At 34.7% G+C, this 17640-nt stretch overlaps 1 pseudogene; it reads right to left on the bottom strand.

Moving 5' to 3' along the window:
• Positions 1 to 927: 927 nt before the first annotated feature.
• The window catches only part of LOC118889899, a 56980-nt pseudogene continuing 40267 nt past the window's right edge, over positions 928 to 17640 (bottom strand).

The following is a 17640-nucleotide window of genomic DNA, read 5'->3' as shown; positions in this document are numbered from 1 at the left end:
TGGTAGAATAAAAAACTGGGGGTGTTATGGGTTAGTACAAAAGCTGTAACAAGTAATATCTCCGGAAGATTTGAGATATAGAGGCAACTTTTCTATGGTTTTGACTTACCTGACAGATTTCTATATACACACAATATGTACACGCCCGTGTGGGCATTTACACATATGCACACAAGTGACTGCTTTCCCTAGAAGTAAAATTCCAAAAAGAAAGCCCAGAAGGAGCAGCAACAACGGCAGCAGCTGACCTTCACAGCTGCAGACACCCCCCCACTCCAATTTACCAGGGCAGGGGGGTGCAGGTGACAGGTAACAGAGTAGGAAGGCATGTGCGTGCATGACTATGTGTAGGTGTATTACGGATATATGTGTATGTAAAAATCCTAGTTATAAAAACATCTGCAGGAGCTAGGGATTTGGCTGAAGGTCCAAGGTGTTTTTTGTCATGATCAGGTTCAGGTTCAAAGTGGAATGTATGTAGATGTGAAACCCTAAGTCATCATCAGGGCAACTGTGGCAGGCAGGATCCAACGTCCCACAGCGGCCAGAGACACTAATCTTTCCTCAGGAAGAGAGGAGTTGATCCACTTGACTCCAATTTCTAAAAAATACCTAGCCTTTTCTTCTAGTTCCCTCAGTTCCTAACCAACTAACCATCGAAAGGAAGAAAACACGAAGCCCAAGATATTAGCTTGTCTCCCCCAAAGGAAGGAAAAGTGGAAGAGAGAAAGCATATGTATTCTTGTTCTAACATATTGGGCACACAAACCTGGAGTTCTCCAGAAATTAGGACAGGTTTATTGATTTTATTTTATTATGAGGTATTAGGGAAGGAAATAGAAGACCTGTAAAAAAGAGGTAAGTCTGTCACAGAACTACATGACAGTTTCATTAAACTCTAACTAAAAACACAGAGAAGTGTGATTACTATTTCCAGCCAGTTTCCCCATCACCGTAGTCATGTAACAAACTAAGGTGATGTGGGTCTTGAGCCAGACTCACAGAGTCCCCTGGCCTTGGCCTCTGTACAGTGTTTCTGCATTTGATCTTTTTGATATTTTTCCAGATCATGTCATGTAGAAGGACATATTGATTCTTTAGCTCTGATATGATGAGCTAAAAGCTGTTATGTTCTTTCTCATCAATACCTGTCAGGGTGCAGGACAGTCCTCCACATGGGGATATTTAGCTTTTTTGGAAACCGATTTGGCTCTTGTAACATAATATCTAGAAATCTGATGCAGATGAGATGCAGCTCTCAACATTCTTAGTTCTGCAATTGTCTTCTCCTAAATGGACACCCCAAAGTTGTTCCCATCTTCTAACATAGGAATTAGGAGTTGTACCCACATTTTTATGGTGCTTCATTTCAGGATCAGCAGCCAGATCTCAGGTTTCACTGTCTCAAAACTCTCCGCTAACTCCTGGTTGCTTTTTAGCATCACATTGGGCATCACAAATACCGTGGTTCCTTGGAAGCCCTCTTCACACTCACCCAGTCTTCGCTTCTTGGAAGTGGGATCTTGCAGTCCATTGTGGCTATTGGTGAGAAGAATAGTCAGGGGCCAGCAGACTCATGTCTGAGTGGATCTGAGTTAGGTTATATATGTTTAGGATTGGTCCTTTCAAAAAACTGTCAAGTTCTGGGCTTCCCTGGTGGCACAGTGGTTGGGAGTCTGCCTGCCAATGCAGGGGACACGGGTTCGAGCCCTGGTCTGGGAAGATCCCACATGCCATGGAGCAACTGGGCCCGTGAGCCACAACTACTGAGCCTGCGCGTCTGGAGCTTGTGCTCCGCAACAAGAGAGGCCGCGATAGTGAGAGGCCCGCGCACCACGATGAAGAGTGGCCCCTGCTCTGAGCAACTAGAGAAAGCCCTCGCACAGAAACGAAGACCCAACACAGCCAAAAATAAAGAAAGAAAGAAAGAAAGAAAGAAAGAAAATTTAAAAAAAACCAAACTGTCAAGTTCTAACAACTTTTTGAGAAAATGCTTTCCACCAAGTCTTCTGCCTCAGTTGTGATCTGCTCTCTGAAAGAATCAACCTTTGAATGGTGGGTAGCGTCAGAGGAACTAGAGGAATCTCATGCTCCCTGGAGGTGGCTCCCCTTGCTCGGCTCACACACAGCTTGCTGATTCCCACCCCCAGTTCCTTCCTCCCACTTGCTCTCCTGCTGCCTGCTGCCTGATCACACTCTATAATTATCTTAATTACTCCCTTTACATGTATCAGTGTTCCAATTTTTACTTCAACCATCAAATAGAAAACTTGAGAAGGAAATTGAATTTGCCCACATATTTGCCATTTCCATGTTCTTTCTTCCTTCCTGATGTTCCAAGTTTCCTTCTTTTAGAGAACCTCTTTTAGCTATTCATTTAGGGCAGGTGTGCTGACAACAAATTCTCTATTTTCCATCATTTCAGAATGTCATTATACTCCCTGTCACTCCTAACATTTTTAAGCAATGGCTTTTTTTCTTCATTTCCGATGTTCCAAATTTCTGTTATCATTTCCCCTTTGTATTAGTTTCCTAGGACTGCCATAACAAAGTACCATAAACTTGGTAGTTGGCCTACAAAAACAGAAATTTACTGTTTCACAGTTCTAGTTGCTAGATGTCCAAAATCAAGTTGTTGGTAGGGTTTGTTCCTTCTGAGGTCTGTAAGGAAACATCTGTTCCATGCCTCTCTGGGTCTTCACATTGTCTTCCCTCTATCCTTGCCTTTGTGTCCAAAATTCTTCTTTGTATAAGGACACCAGTCACATTGGATTACAGCCCACCCCGATGACCACATTTTCACTTGATTCTCTCTGTAAGAAATCTGGGGGCTTCTATATACTGCTTTTTGGGAGGGGGGGACACATCAACCCATAGCATCCTCTTTTTGAAGAAATTCCTTTAAGTAATTTTTTTAGAGCAGTTCTGCTGCAATGAGTTATTTTAGCTTTGCTTCATCTGAGAAAGCTCTTATTTTACCTTTCCTTAAATAATATTTGCCCTGAATACTGAAACTGTGTTTAAAGCTTTTTTCTTTCAGCACTTAGCACTGTGGCACCCTTACTCTCTGGAGTCCATGGTATCTAGTGAGAAATCTGCAGTCATTGAAATTATTGTTCCCTACAGACAGTGTTTTTTGTTGTTTTCTGTTTGTTTGTTTTCTCTAAGAATTTTTTAAAGACTTTTTTCTTTATCTTTCATTTTCAGTAGTGTCTGGTCATGGAGTCCTTTGTATTTACCCTATTTGGGATTCACTAAGCTTCTTCAACTGGTAAGTTTATATCTTGGCACCAAGTTTGGGAAGTTTCTGTTTGTGATTTTTTTCAAAAATTTTTCCACACTTTGCTCTATCTCCTCTCCTGATACTCCAAATACACAAATAATATAAATATTTTGTTACATGACATAAGTCTCCTGTCATTAATTTTTTTTCCTCTCTGTTGTTCAGATTGGATAATGTATCTTTATCTTCAATTTCACTGACTATTTCCTCTGTTATCTCTATTCTACCAATTAGTCCCTGTATATAGTGAGGTTTTTTGTTTTTTTGTTTTTTCCCAAGTAACGTGTATCTTATATTTCTTTGCTGAAACAAATTTTCCTTTTGGTTTCAAATATCTTTTAAATTGTTTTCTGGAGCTTTGTGAAATTAATAGTTTCTTTCAAGTCTTTGTCAAATAATTCCAATCATGGGTGTGTCTTCATTTTTTTTTTCCATATGAAATGAGATTTTCCTGGTTCTTCAAATTCCAAGGATTTCTGAATTTTACCCTAGACATATTAAATGTTATACAATGAGACTCTGGGTCTTGATTAAATCCTGTGGCAAACGTTGATAGCCTTCCATGGGCTACTGTTTTAAAGTCAATTCTGATTCCAACCCTTTTTGCACTATTCAGAACTGTTCCATGTGTGCACCAGTCAACATCCAGACCTGGGTGATGGTCTCTCTGTTCAATTCTCAAAGTGTTTGGTGCGCTGAATGGGATCAGATGCACACATGTGGAGTTTGAGGATGAGCTCAGAAAGTCATAAATAGCTTAGTGTATCTCCTTCCTCAGCACTTTCCTCTCCACAATGTCCCTTGTACTTCCTGGTTTCTTTGGGTTCTGGGTTCGTCTCTGGAACTCTATTCAGAAATCTGGTGTGTTATATACTCTGCCTTGCTGGGCACTCCCAAAGCTGCTCCTGCATGCAGAGCCAAGCAAAACAAGGACAGAGAAAAAAACCAACCAACCAACCAACCAAACAAACAAACAAATGGATTTCCACCCATTCTTTTGGAAATACAGTTCCATAGAAGGAAAAAGAAGGCTCCTCTCCATTAGAATTTTGGCTCCTTCAGGCTTTTATTGCTGCCAGCTGCTGCTCTCACAATGAGATTGCTTAAGGGTTAGAGCGAAGGAGAATGGAAGAAAGAAAACAAGAGATAAAATTATATACTCTCTCTGAGTGTTAGGGGTTCCTTTTCACACTCCTTGAGCCAAACCAGAGGCTTTCTCTTTGAGCTCTCTCTGTTTGTGCCCCAGTGGCATATTCTGGTGCTTAAGTTTCAAACCATGAGATATCAGAAGAGAAAAAAATAGTAGATTCACTGCAGCTTTGATAGTATTTTGGATTCTAATCTTCTCCTCTATACTGCCTGTTCTATTTGCTTATGAGGGTTCTCAGTATTCATTAGGACACATAGTGTGTATATACATCTTATCCAGAACCTGAACCCCAAATACATATTTTTAGTGTAGTTTTATTTTACTAACACCAAAAAGGGAAATACATGGACAGAATAGTACTGACCAATTTCAATTCTTCAACACTGATATATAAAATCCTACATAAGATAGCTTCTTGAGTCCATTGCTTTGTAACATTTCAAGAAGAAAAGCAAAGCAAAGCAATTCTGTATGTCATGTGTATATTATATATTAAACATACACAATAAAAGAATAGTAAGAAATAAGGAAATGATGTTCACCAGTTTCAGGAATTTGATTAACTCTGGGGAATGAGAAAGAGGAAAAGAATAGTATGTGGACCTATAGTCTATGTCTGCAAGTTTTGTTTTTCTAAAAGAGAAATAAAATCATCTACAGGTAATATAATGTGTGTTTAATCATAATAATGAACTGATAGGTATATGTAATATTTATTTCTGCTGTGTTTTCTATGTTTGAAACATCACAATGAAAAATTAAAATATTAGAAATCTTATAAAAACAATTATTGTAATCAGCACACAAAGTGACGCTTATGAGCAGAAGCATTTTGGAAATAATATTCTTATACTGTTAACTGTAGTAACAATAATTCTGCAGGGGGATAATAGCAATATGGACATAGCGATTAAAATTAAACCCTTGCTAACAGTTTTAAGTCATATTTGTAATATTATGTGATGATAGAGTTTCGTATAAAAGACATCATTTGTAACACAAAAGTGACAACAACATATATCTCCAAATACAAATGATAAACCATTTGGGGCACATATATTTGAGCTGAAACTAGTGGGCTGGTGGATTAGATAAGAGAAGCAACACAGTGAATTAATACATTTCAAATCTAAGTGTATGTGTACTTATTAAAGGAAAATGTACATTTGCTATTAGCATAGCAACAAGTTTGAGTACCTCTAATTGATTTAGGAATTATTATTCTTACAAGACTCAAAAAGTCAAGTTATTTGGTAAAGTGGAAGTGATATTGTCATTTGAAAAGTGATATTGTCATTCAAAATTTCAATAATAAACATATATTATAAAAGGAATATAGATTTTAAAAAATACACTCCAGTGTGGTATATTTATTTGCCAATTATTTTCATTTGTTTGATTTTGTCCTACTCTAAACTTACACATCCAAAACTGAAAAAGAGATTTAATCATTCCCATTGTCATGACGTTTTGCAACCTTGTTTTACTGAGGACAGCACAGTACTTTCTTAAGGCCTGACTTATCTGGTATACACTGAATCATCTAAATCCTTTCAATCTTTCCTTTTAAGAAACAAAAAAGTAAGGAAAAAAAGCTATTACTAATTTGGTCCTTTATTTATCTAAACTATGTTATTATTATTTCGCTAATATTATTTTTCTCCTATTTCACAGCATTCGGGTAGCAGAGTCATCTGAACATAATTAATACACAATACGATGTGTAGACTAAATAAATTAATAAAGAATTATAAATACTTGGAAATTATTATTATTCTCATACTTTTTAGACTAATTTATATAAATCAGTAATCGTATAAAACTACTTTAGTTTAAAATAATTGAGACTATTTCAAAGTACAGTATATGAGTTGTCTCCCTCATTTTCCAAAATGGACATTTGTAAAGTGAGTCTATGCCCTGGATTTAGTTTTTCTTTTTTTAGTTATCAACAATCTAGCTGAGATTAAAAGTTATCAGCATACTGAAAACCATGTAATTGAAGGAATATTATCTCTTGGCTTTACTCTGAGTCTGAGAGAAGAACATAGCTACTAGAATAATGCGATAGTAAAGAGCCTTGATAAGGTCTAGTAACCCAACCATTGAAATGCACCATGGACAGGTATCGTGTGCTTTATTTCCCTCTAGTGGATAAGTAAATGAATAAATACAAGGAAAAAAGTCAGTTGTGCTTTGATGTGCTTGCTTAAAAGCCATTTATAATATTGAGATGTCTCACGTGGAGTACTTAGAGAACTGCACTGTAAAATTTGCAAACAGAAAATACATATGTGCTTATTATCAAATAAGTGTGCTGAATCAGTAAAATGAATTGCTAGAAAATCTGCGATCAGTATCATTTTTCTGTATTCTTAAAGTCAGTGCTCTTGAGGCAGAAACAATGAGATAAAGTGATGCTTTTCCTCTTTCAAGTTAATATAGGAAAGTTACAGAACAAATATTAAGAAAAGGAAAATTTAAATGTCATTTTTATTTGCTTTTGAGAGAATTAACTTTTGTAGATAATTAGTGTTTACATCACTAGCAATTATTTTTGATAAGACCAACTCTAAAATCATTTGCATCACCTGAACAGATGGTCCTAATGGTCCTGGGCAGAAAAATCATTAAAAAAGTAACATATATACTTTTTAAAAGACAGATCATATGCTAAACATTTAGATAAAATATTTAATTCCCAGGCCAATATCATAAGTGATGTACCATTTTCACTTTCACCATTTTACAGATAGTACCTGAAGGAGACTGGTAAAATGTTGCTTCTAAGGTGACAGGAAATGGTAGAGCAAGGATTTAAACCCAAGTAGGCTGGCTCCAGAATTTATAGTCTGTTAAGAAAGCCTCAAGGCATGTTATCTGGTAGAAGAATCTGGTATAATTTTAAATACTTACCATACCAAATGGATACTTGAATAATCTGGATTTATTTTTAGCATAAAATGCTAACAGAAATTGTTATTGAATTAGGGTTTCATAGTACACTATTTTATTCAACTGTATAATAAGATACAAAATAGAATAAAAATGTGTTTTTAAAATTTCTAATAAAATAATTGTTTAATATACATTTTCTCAGCAATTTTAGGATATCAGTGATATAATTTGTAAAGAGTACTTTCATAAATTTTAGGCTAAGTTACATACTTTATTGTTTGAAACATTCTGGAGAAAGTTGACACAAAACGATGAAATAGAGAAGAAAAGTGAGAGCTATTCTCAAAGATAAAATTACTTTTAACATTTGAATTAAGTATAGAAAATCAAGAGAACTAAATATCCTAATTTTTCAATAGTCAGTATAAAATACCTTTTAAAATCAACTGGTGAAAACATATATTGAAATTGTTTTTTAGGATATTTTTCTATAAATGGGTTAAATATGAATCAATTACTTTAATTTTAACAGTCCCATTATCTCAAGGACAATGTTTTCCATTTATTGAAGATACATTTAATTTTTTAGAAAATTAAATTAAATTGTGGAGGAAAAATAATTTTCTCCACAAGAGATATGAAAATACCAGTAAGTTCCCGTGCTTTATTCATATATTTGGGTAACATTTTTTGAGGAGAGATTACCAAAAATATTTAAGCAATTGAAGCTTCATTGGAAAAAAATTTATTATTTGTGGAAGACAACAAATGGTGGTCAATTTAATCAGTTTCCTATAATTTGCAATTTCAAAGAACACTTTCATAGGTTAAATATTTCTATTATAATCACTTCTCTGCACACTGGAAACCAACCCTGATCCTAGAAATTCCATAAAATGAAATTCAACAGAAGATAAATTTGTTTTGGCTGCCAACCACAAACTTTTAGTTGCTGAAATGAAAGCAGTAAAAGGCAAAACTGAAGCAAACCAAGTAAAAAGTCTTCACCTGATCACAAGTTTTATCTGATACATTTAGAAAAACAATTGCACCTTTCCTTTTGGCTTGCACTGTCATCATACATTATCCTATTAGTTTTAATTGGAAAATGAAAGGAATTAAGACAATTATTTTAGGCTTTCTTTCTAATCACAGCTTATATTCATGACTTGCTTCATTACTAATGTTGAGGTAAACATAGAAATGACTAGAAAAATAGTGTTTGTGACAGAAAAATAGACTTTGTATATGAAAAGGATTGCTTTTGTTATCAATATAATTCTTAACACTTGTATTTATTGATATATGACCTTACTTTTGAGGACCATGTATATCTTATACAGTAGACTAGAGTTCAGGTGCCTCATTTAGTTGTCTCAGCCAAAAGGTAGCCCTAAACCAACAATTTATCTGTCAATTGATAGTGATGGCCAACATCTGTGCTGAGTAGATTTCTAATGTCTGTACATATTGGAAGATTTGTGTATGTTTCATTTTACTATATTCACAATATTCATTGGAATTTTTCTGACTATGGTTAGGAATAATTATCAAAATATATTTATGTATCTGGAAAACTATCAGAAACTGCCACTAACTTAATATAAATAGATAAAGAAAAACACTTTTATAAACAATTCCATATTTTCCTCATTTATTTTCAAAGAAAAGTCTAAGAAATGCCTAAGAAAGAGATATTATGTTGTAACAAACTGATATTCTCTATCTCTTTAAAATAAAACCAAAAAATGAACTTCTAAAAAATATTCTAATTTAAATATAATTTAGAATAGAGCAATTTGAAATTAAAAGGTATAGAAGTAAAAAAATAAAGTCAAAAGGAAGAGAAATAAAAAATCATTGTCAATAGTTTGGTTAATTATGCTGTAGTTTGATAAAGAATTTTATAATTTTTAGGAGTAATTAAATACATTGTTTATTCAGCATAATAAAAATTATCATACTTGCATGAAGACATGTCCTAGATTTATGTAAAGTGGTAAATGTAAGCCAGCAATTATAAATATTTGTGAATAAATTTAGCAGAAGAACAACTGAAACATTAAAACTTACTTCATCAATGTTGAACTTAAGCATCTAAAATTGCTCGAATAATATAAGTGTGGAAACATGAGCTTTAAACATTTTTCACTGAAGGCTAAAGAGCTTATTTTGTCAGAAATATTGTGGGTAGATCATAAAGGGGCCAAGTGTGGAAGTTTGGATTTTCCAAAGATGGCAACCACCACATTTCCAGAATTTTACCACTCCTGAGTCATTAGGGGTTGATAACATCTTCTTCCCTTGAAACTGGGCAGAATTTTCTAACTAGGTCAACCAAGAAAGTGCAGCAGAAATGATTCCATGTGATTCTGAAGCAATGTCACAAAAATGATATGTCCTTCAGCCTTCCTGTGATTGTAACCAAGCCACCCGATTTTGCAGAAACCCAAGTATCCTGCAGAGACACCTTGGAGAACAGTGGAAGTGCCCTGCTGAACATCGTGCCCATAGCAGGCAGCACATGGCGGCCATGCCAATGATCAATCCTGAAAGTGAGTTCTCTGGTACCCAGGTGAGGCATACAGTTGAACTTTTGAGAGAGATGAGCAGTTTCCACCAGACCCATGTTTAAATTAATGAATAAGTTTTTCAGAACTAACTTATTAAAGTAGTTTATTTTTTTAAGGAATATTTCTGACTTGTGTAATGAAACCTCCCAAGAGGCCTTGTTAATGTTTCTTTACTAAATGAATGGTTGTCTCTTATTTTTTAATGTAAAAATTTTCATTTGAGTTTCTTAAGACTTAGGCCATGTGTGATAGACTTTTATTGTTTTGTTTCTGTCCCCTGGCCCCCCCACAAAGGTTTTGGTAAAGATCCAGTGAGATGGTTGAGCTCCCATGATGTTTCCTCCATTTCTTAACTTATTAAAATTTGTCTTACATAAAAGTAAAAACTAGGGCTTCCCTGGTGGCACAGTGGTTGAGAATCTGACTGCCAGTGCAAGGAACACGGGTTCGAGCCCTGGTCTGGGGAGATCCCACGTGCCGCGGAGCAGCTAAGCCTGTGCGCCACAACTACTGAGCCTGAGCTCTAGAGCCCATGAGCCACAAGTACTGAAGCCTACGCGCCTATAGCCCATGCTCCGCAACAAGAGAGGCCACTGCAAGGAGAAGCCTGCACACCGCAATGAAGAGTAGCCCTCGCTCACTGCAACTAGAGGAAGCCCACCCACAGCAATGAAGACCCAACACAGCCAAAAATAAATAGATTAATTAATTTTTTAAAAAAGTGAAAACTAGTCATTTCAGGGAACTGCTTAATATATGATTGGTTGTAGGAATAATCCATTTCTCTTGGGTCATTCTCATTCTCTTATCTATTCTAATTTTTCCAGATACCCAGAAGCTACAGCTGGTGGCTTGACTGCACACCTTGTAACAGTTTAGTCATATGTGTTCTTGCACTGTGGTAATCTGTTGGAACATAGAAATAAATATTGGAAACTATTTTCACTCAAACTCTCTGTCTCTGTGTCTCTCAAACTCTCTGTCTCTGTCTCTGTGTCTCTCTGTCTGTCTCCCTCTGACTTCTCTCTCTCTCTCCAATCAAGACCCTTAGCAAACCCAGAGGTAATCTTAAGGCTTGCTTGTCCACATAAACAGATAAAGCTAGTCTGAAGTAATTAAAGCACTGTTTTAACTTCATCTGGTACTATCTATCTACTTATATTTTAAGACAAATAACGTGACAGATACCTTGAAAAGTACTTTATATACTTATACTATTTAATGTAAAACATATGCATCAATTCCAAATATCAGAATAATAAAACCAGTAATTATGAATATGCACAAAATCACTAACTTCAAGTAACCCTCCTACCCAACTTCTTAAGATACTCCTGCAATTGAATTTTTGCTTCTGGGACCACATGTTAGAATATCAAAATGTTATAACAAGGGTCCCTCAAGAACTGTGTAGCTCAATTGAATAAGCTTAAGAAATTCATACAGCATTTGTATCAGCATAAGGCATCTGGAACCCTTGCTAATCTGAGTTCTACCAGACTCCACTGAGGGTCACTCATCTCTACTCAGGCTTCTCTTGATAAGATTTAAAATGATAACTTGAGCTGCCAACCATCCAGAAATCATATTACAATTCAAAAATTAAGAATATGTGATTATAATAATAGGAAGCTTCAGAAAACATGCAATTGAATTTAGCACTCAGGTGAAGAATATAAATGATTGCCCTTTATTATCTTAAATGGGTATATTTGGCTCACATTAGATTATTAATTCTACCTTAATAGATAAAAATTACATTAAATCTGGAACTTATTCATTTATCCAACCAATAGTTGTTAAGAAGCTAATGTGTGTCAGGTATTCAGGGAATCTAAAATTGAAATTAGTTTTAAAATGTATAAATAAATACATTAAAACAGAAAAAGATCCTTGCTTTCACGTGTTACATTCCAGTGGAGGGTGAGAATAGTGATAAAATTTAAATTAAAAACTGTAGAATGTATGTTGGATGGTGTGAAATGACATTTTTGGTTTCTGCTTTCTCTCCTTTTTTTTTTTTTTTTCTTCTCTTTCTATGTTTTAAGTTTTTTAGAATTTTTTTTTAAATTTAGAAGTCACTTTGCAGTTATTTTTTGGTGGTCACCCTAGTGGTTGTTCAGCATGTATATATCCATTTTCCCAGCCAGATATTTTTAAATTTAAATATTATAATTTTCAGTTCTAAAATTTGCATTCAGTTCTCTTTTGTTTTTTGTATTCCTCTGCTGAAATTTCTTTTCTTTTCATTCTTCATTGTGTATTTTGTTTTTTTACCTCATTAAGCATAAGTATAGTAGCTGCTTTCTGATAATTTCAACATCAAGTCATCTTGCATTGGCCTCTGTTGATATTATTTTTCCTTCAGAATGGGTCATTTTTTTTTTTCTTGTATGTCTATTGATTTTAGGTTGTAACACTGACATTGTCAATATTATGTCATGGAGAATCAACATTCTGATATATTCTTGTGAAGATTGTCACATTTTTATTTAAGCAAGCCATTAACCTGGTTATATTCAAACTGTTTTCAAGGCAAAATCTGTTTTACGTTGGTGGTGATGGTGCAGGGGCAACTCATTAATCCTTTTATACTCAGTGCTTTGAGTCTGTCTGCACATGCTTGGCTTGTGGTCAGCCAGAGACAGGTAAAGTTAATATACAGAATTTGGGACTACCATAGTTTAGGTTTTTTGTTTGTTGTTTGTTTTTGATCAGTAACCCCTCTCACTCTGCATGGGCCAAGGAGTCCCCAAAATTTTCTCCCACTCTTTTCAGGCCAGAAAGATGATGGACTTTTTCCCTCTTGGGTCATTAGCCACCATTAGTCACTCAGCAAACCTTTCCCCCGAGATTCAACTGCCGTCCAAAATGTGTCTACTTTGTTTTGTTCTCCAAATCCCTCCAGTAGTTTTTGCTTGTGTGTGTCCAGGGTTTATATTTATGAGAAAATAATTTTGTTAAAATTTTACAAAGCCATCCTAGCAGCATAAACAGTACTTGACATTTGGCAGACTTTTTCTTTTAAGAAAGAGTAAAATGAAAAGCCCTGGAATAATCCTGGTCATTTCCATGTTACTGTAGTATCACTGAACCTCTGACAGTACATGGAAAATTACTTTGTGCACAAAGAGAAAAAACATCTCTCGAGCAGACATAATTCTACAACTTGTTCTTTTGAAGTTTTAATGAGGAAATTATCCTGCACTTATAAGAGAAAGTGACTTTCCGATCCAGGTATACATAGAGACCTGTTTTGGGGCTTTTAGTTAATCCTGGAGAGTAAATCAATGTGAATACAGTCTTGATCTCATTATGTAGAGAGGAGTCAGAAAATTGATTTAACTTTTTTCTTTGCCTACTTTGACTATCATAGCCATTTCAATGATTACTAACTATGGTAATAAAAAAAACATACTATAAAAATCACTCCTCAATTTCTTCCCCCCAAAGGAAAATATGTATTGCATGTTCTAAGACAAATTATTCCCTATTTCAACAAAACTCAGTAAACATTATTACAATAGTGTCATTTCAACTGTGAATTCTTAGTCCTGCTTCCCTGCTAGCTACTGTATCTGCTCAGTAAGAATTCTGTTATGAAACAAAACTGTTGCGTACTGTGGAAGATGGAAATATGCAAAGGGTAAATGAAAATTACTGTTCTGTTTAATGCATTTTTAACACTCTGTTACTAATTCCAGTGCTCTAACTAGAAAAGCAAATTGCAACAAATCCTTAACAACTACAATCTAGGGTGCAGTTAGTAGGGAGGAAAAGCTGACTGGTGAAAAACTCTGATGAAAAGAAATAATCGATTTATACCTGAAACCATCAGACAGGTTTCATAATTGAGCTGCCACTGTAATTCGTTTTGCAACACCAGATAACTAATGCATATAGCATCTCCCCCATACAGATGCAATAGACACAAATAACCTTAAGAACATAGAAGATAATTATGTGGAAAAATTAACATAATTAAGAAGTGATGAATTTTGAGTGTTTATTGCCTTTGTTCATTGTATAATATATTTAATTGCAGGTTTATATAATTTTTTTTGTAAATAATGACTGTATTTAAGAAGCAACTCATAAAATTTCTTTGATTTAACAATTGGCTCTTGCAAGGTGGTATGAGCTGGCTCCAGCAAACCACTCCATCCCTCTCAAACCATGCCATTCCCTACTCAGCAGTGCTTCCTCCCTTTCTGGCTGGCCATCTCGGTAGTTCCTTGTGAAGGTGACATTGTGTTTTCATGAACCTTCTGCATCAGAATCACCTGGTGAGCATAGCCACATTCAACCAATACTGGTTGAACAGACTGGTTTTGACATTTGACAGAATAGGTTCCTAATTCCAGATCTACATGTTTTGGGAAAATGCTCAATGACGTCATCTGAAAATGAGGGACACTATGACCATTCTATGAAATAATGCCTGTAAGGGGGTGGGCACAAGAGAAGTGCTTAATAAACAGAAGTTTTCTGTGCCCCTTCACTCCTTGCTGGGACAAACTCTCTGATCATGGTACCCTTTTACTGGCCATGGCAGTGCCTCATCCAGGCATTCCTGCTTCAGAATCTTTCCTCCTACCTTCTGAAGTCCAAATGCCAATGTCTGTCATTCCTTGTTAGGACAGAGAAATTATCTTAGCCAGCCTCCACTTAACCATCTCTTCGCCAGCACTCGGAAGAGTACTGATGCCTATGTACCTGGCCTATTCCTGTTCAGTGCTGTGGCTCACATTTATCTCCTCACTGGGTTGTGGGCACACCAAGAGTTAATCAGGTGTGTCACCAAAACATTCATGCCACTGTTACTTGTAGCTGTGTGATTCATTAAAAATTAGGTTAACTGATAGTTCAGGAGGAGAAGAAAAGGCCAAATGCTTTGGAAACACTTGAGTTTTAAAAGTGGAATTAGGTATGGATGAGAAAACAGTGAAGAACTGAGGAAAACATACAAATCTCTAAAGATCCTGCTCTTGGATTTGTTCAAAAACCTGTCACTTCACTTTAAAGAAACTGAAATTAGTAGTGGTAGAAAGTGCATTATGGTGAAAAGGCCTAGTTCCTACAACCAACAACCAACCAATGGACGAGTATATGTTTATGTTTTAAGTTTAAATAAATTATTAAAATTGTGCTTGTATACTTCATTTTTTATAATTCTCTTCTTTAACTGATTTTTTTCCATTAACCAACCCACTACATGTTCCAGTTGAATAGTTAAGAGAGTAGATATGTACCAGAGCAGACAATTAACAAACAATAATAACAATAAATGAATAAATAAACAAATAAATAAAATTAAAAAATTAACTTGCCTAGTTGAAGTAGCCACATATTAAGTGCTTAATATTCACATGTGGCCACTGGTGGAAATGTCTTCAACAGTGCAGATTTCAGTCCTAAGAGAGGCCTATATGTATAACTTGTGAGTTTTTTCTTATTGAACTTGGGAAAAACATGTTTTCACTAAAGGCATATGAATTAACTTATTTTTACTGTGGCAAAACACATATAACATTCATCAGTAAAGAGTGAAAATTCACCATTTTAACCAATTTAAAAATGCCATTCAGTGGCATTTGGTACATTCTTTTTTTTTTTTTTAATGCTAGAAAAGTAACCAAAATTTTTCATGATAGAGAATTATAAGAATAAATTATTAAACATCTGTTCCCTGCTTCCCTCTTTAGATGCTGGGTATTCAGTAACTGTTTGTGCAGCTAACTCTTAATCAAAAAAGTAATGAAAAATATATATCAACAAAAAAATTCCTTCAAACATACTCTGCTCTATCAGCAAATTGCTCAGGTCAGAAAAATATTTTATTTTTACTTCAGAGGGTAAAATGCAATGTATAATATCATTTTTGATACTACTTGATATTTAGGGTTTTTTAGACATGTCAATTTTAGTTTCAGCATTGTTGGCTGACATCCTCACTACCTGCTGCTGGTTCTGTTCTTGAATTGGTATCTCTGGGAGTTGTCTGTGTGTTCCCTCTGGATGGAAAATATGTCCATGCTTTGCAAAAAAATCAATTACCTTTTTTTTTTTTTTATTCTCTCATTTATGTTGGCAGCTAGAATCTTATTTAAAAGTCTACAGTAAAATAGCTTAAAACTATCTTAACAAATAGTTATTGAGAACTTCTAAAATATATTTTATGGTTTTGGGAATGTAATCATTTTGCTTTGACCTGACATTAGACTGAGACTATTTTAAAATTCATATAGCACTATTTGTTTTATTTATAATCCACTGTCTTGATGAAATAGATATCCTACAAATTGGAGTGAAGCCTGAAGGTATAGTAAACCATAAAATATATTCCAGAATAGAAGTGTCAACTGCACTAATCAACAAGATAAATGAGCAAGCCTACAGGGGATGATTAAAATAAATTGTATTGAAATCCACTTGGGAAAAAGAGACTATACTTGTGTTCTATCTCTTCAGTTTTTGTCAGCTATGGGGAAGCCAAATCTTGAGAGCATTTTCCAGAAATTACATTTTAGAGACAAAGATGTTTTACTTATTGGACGATAAAACATTCCATAGAGCAGTGAATGATTGATGGAAAATGTAATCAACAAATGCTATTGAAGAAGCAAAGAAAACTGATCTTTTCAAAGGGGTTTTCTCCATCTATCCTCTGAGCAAAAGAGAATAACACTTGGGATTGAAAATTCAGCCATATTGCCATGTAAGAGTGGCAAAGTCATAAAGTGTGTATAAGTGCCTTAGTTTTTACTATTTATTTTCAAATCAAATAATTTCTATGGGAAGTAATATTTTTATTACTTAAAATTCTTTCCTTAAAGGGCTAGTTCTTGTGCATATGAAGTCTTTCATTGTATCAAGATCATGTTTTAACCACCTGTTTTACAATACAATTGTATCCACTCATTCTGTTTATACTTATGGAAACATTAGGACAATGAAAGTTAGTAAACTGACAAATACCAGTTATCAGAGTGAATATTAAGAATATCAAAGAAACACATTTTTATTATCAGTGCTGAACCAATGAAGAATAAATTTTGAAGAGCTACTTTTAAAAAATTCCCTAGAAATGTGAACCCGTGGGACCCAACTGTCCAGAGTGCAGCAGGTTTTCCTTTTGCTTTTACCAGGCAAAACCAAGTTTCATCATAAGGCACAGGTTCAGCTTTTCGTTTAGTTTATCTTACCATTAGATAGTTTTAGTGACTATACTGCTAGAGGGTTATAAGTAAACTGAACAAGAAAGTATAGAAAATTTCACATTTTTCATATCTCTTGAGTCATTCCCCCCTTTTTACCCAGTTTTAATTGATCAATTTTATCCTACTTTTCAAGACAAGACTTATGATGAATTTGTAGGCTGAGCAATAACATTACTGACGTTTTATTTACCTCATCACTTATAAGAATTTTTCCTACATTAAAAAATATTCTGCAATACTGTAGTCACCTGACATTAAGAAACTGTTAAAAAGTCTATCATGACATTTTGGAAATAATTTTAAATTAGTAGTTAAGAGTCAAAAAAGCAACCTCATAATTCAGTTTAATGAATTAAGGATATTCATAAAGAATATCCTGGGATAATACATGAAATACTTTATTGCCTTGCTCAATATTGGGATTAACAGGCAAATCTATTTGATTAACCATATGAAACTGCCATTTCTGTAAGTAAAAGCTGATTTATTATCAGTGTATTAGTTTTCTTTGCTGCA

Source organism: Balaenoptera musculus, chromosome 2, assembly GCF_009873245.2.
Source record: "Balaenoptera musculus isolate JJ_BM4_2016_0621 chromosome 2, mBalMus1.pri.v3, whole genome shotgun sequence".
Taxonomy (NCBI): Eukaryota; Metazoa; Chordata; class Mammalia; order Artiodactyla; family Balaenopteridae; genus Balaenoptera; species Balaenoptera musculus.
This window is presented reverse-complemented; position numbering and strand designations above follow the sequence as displayed.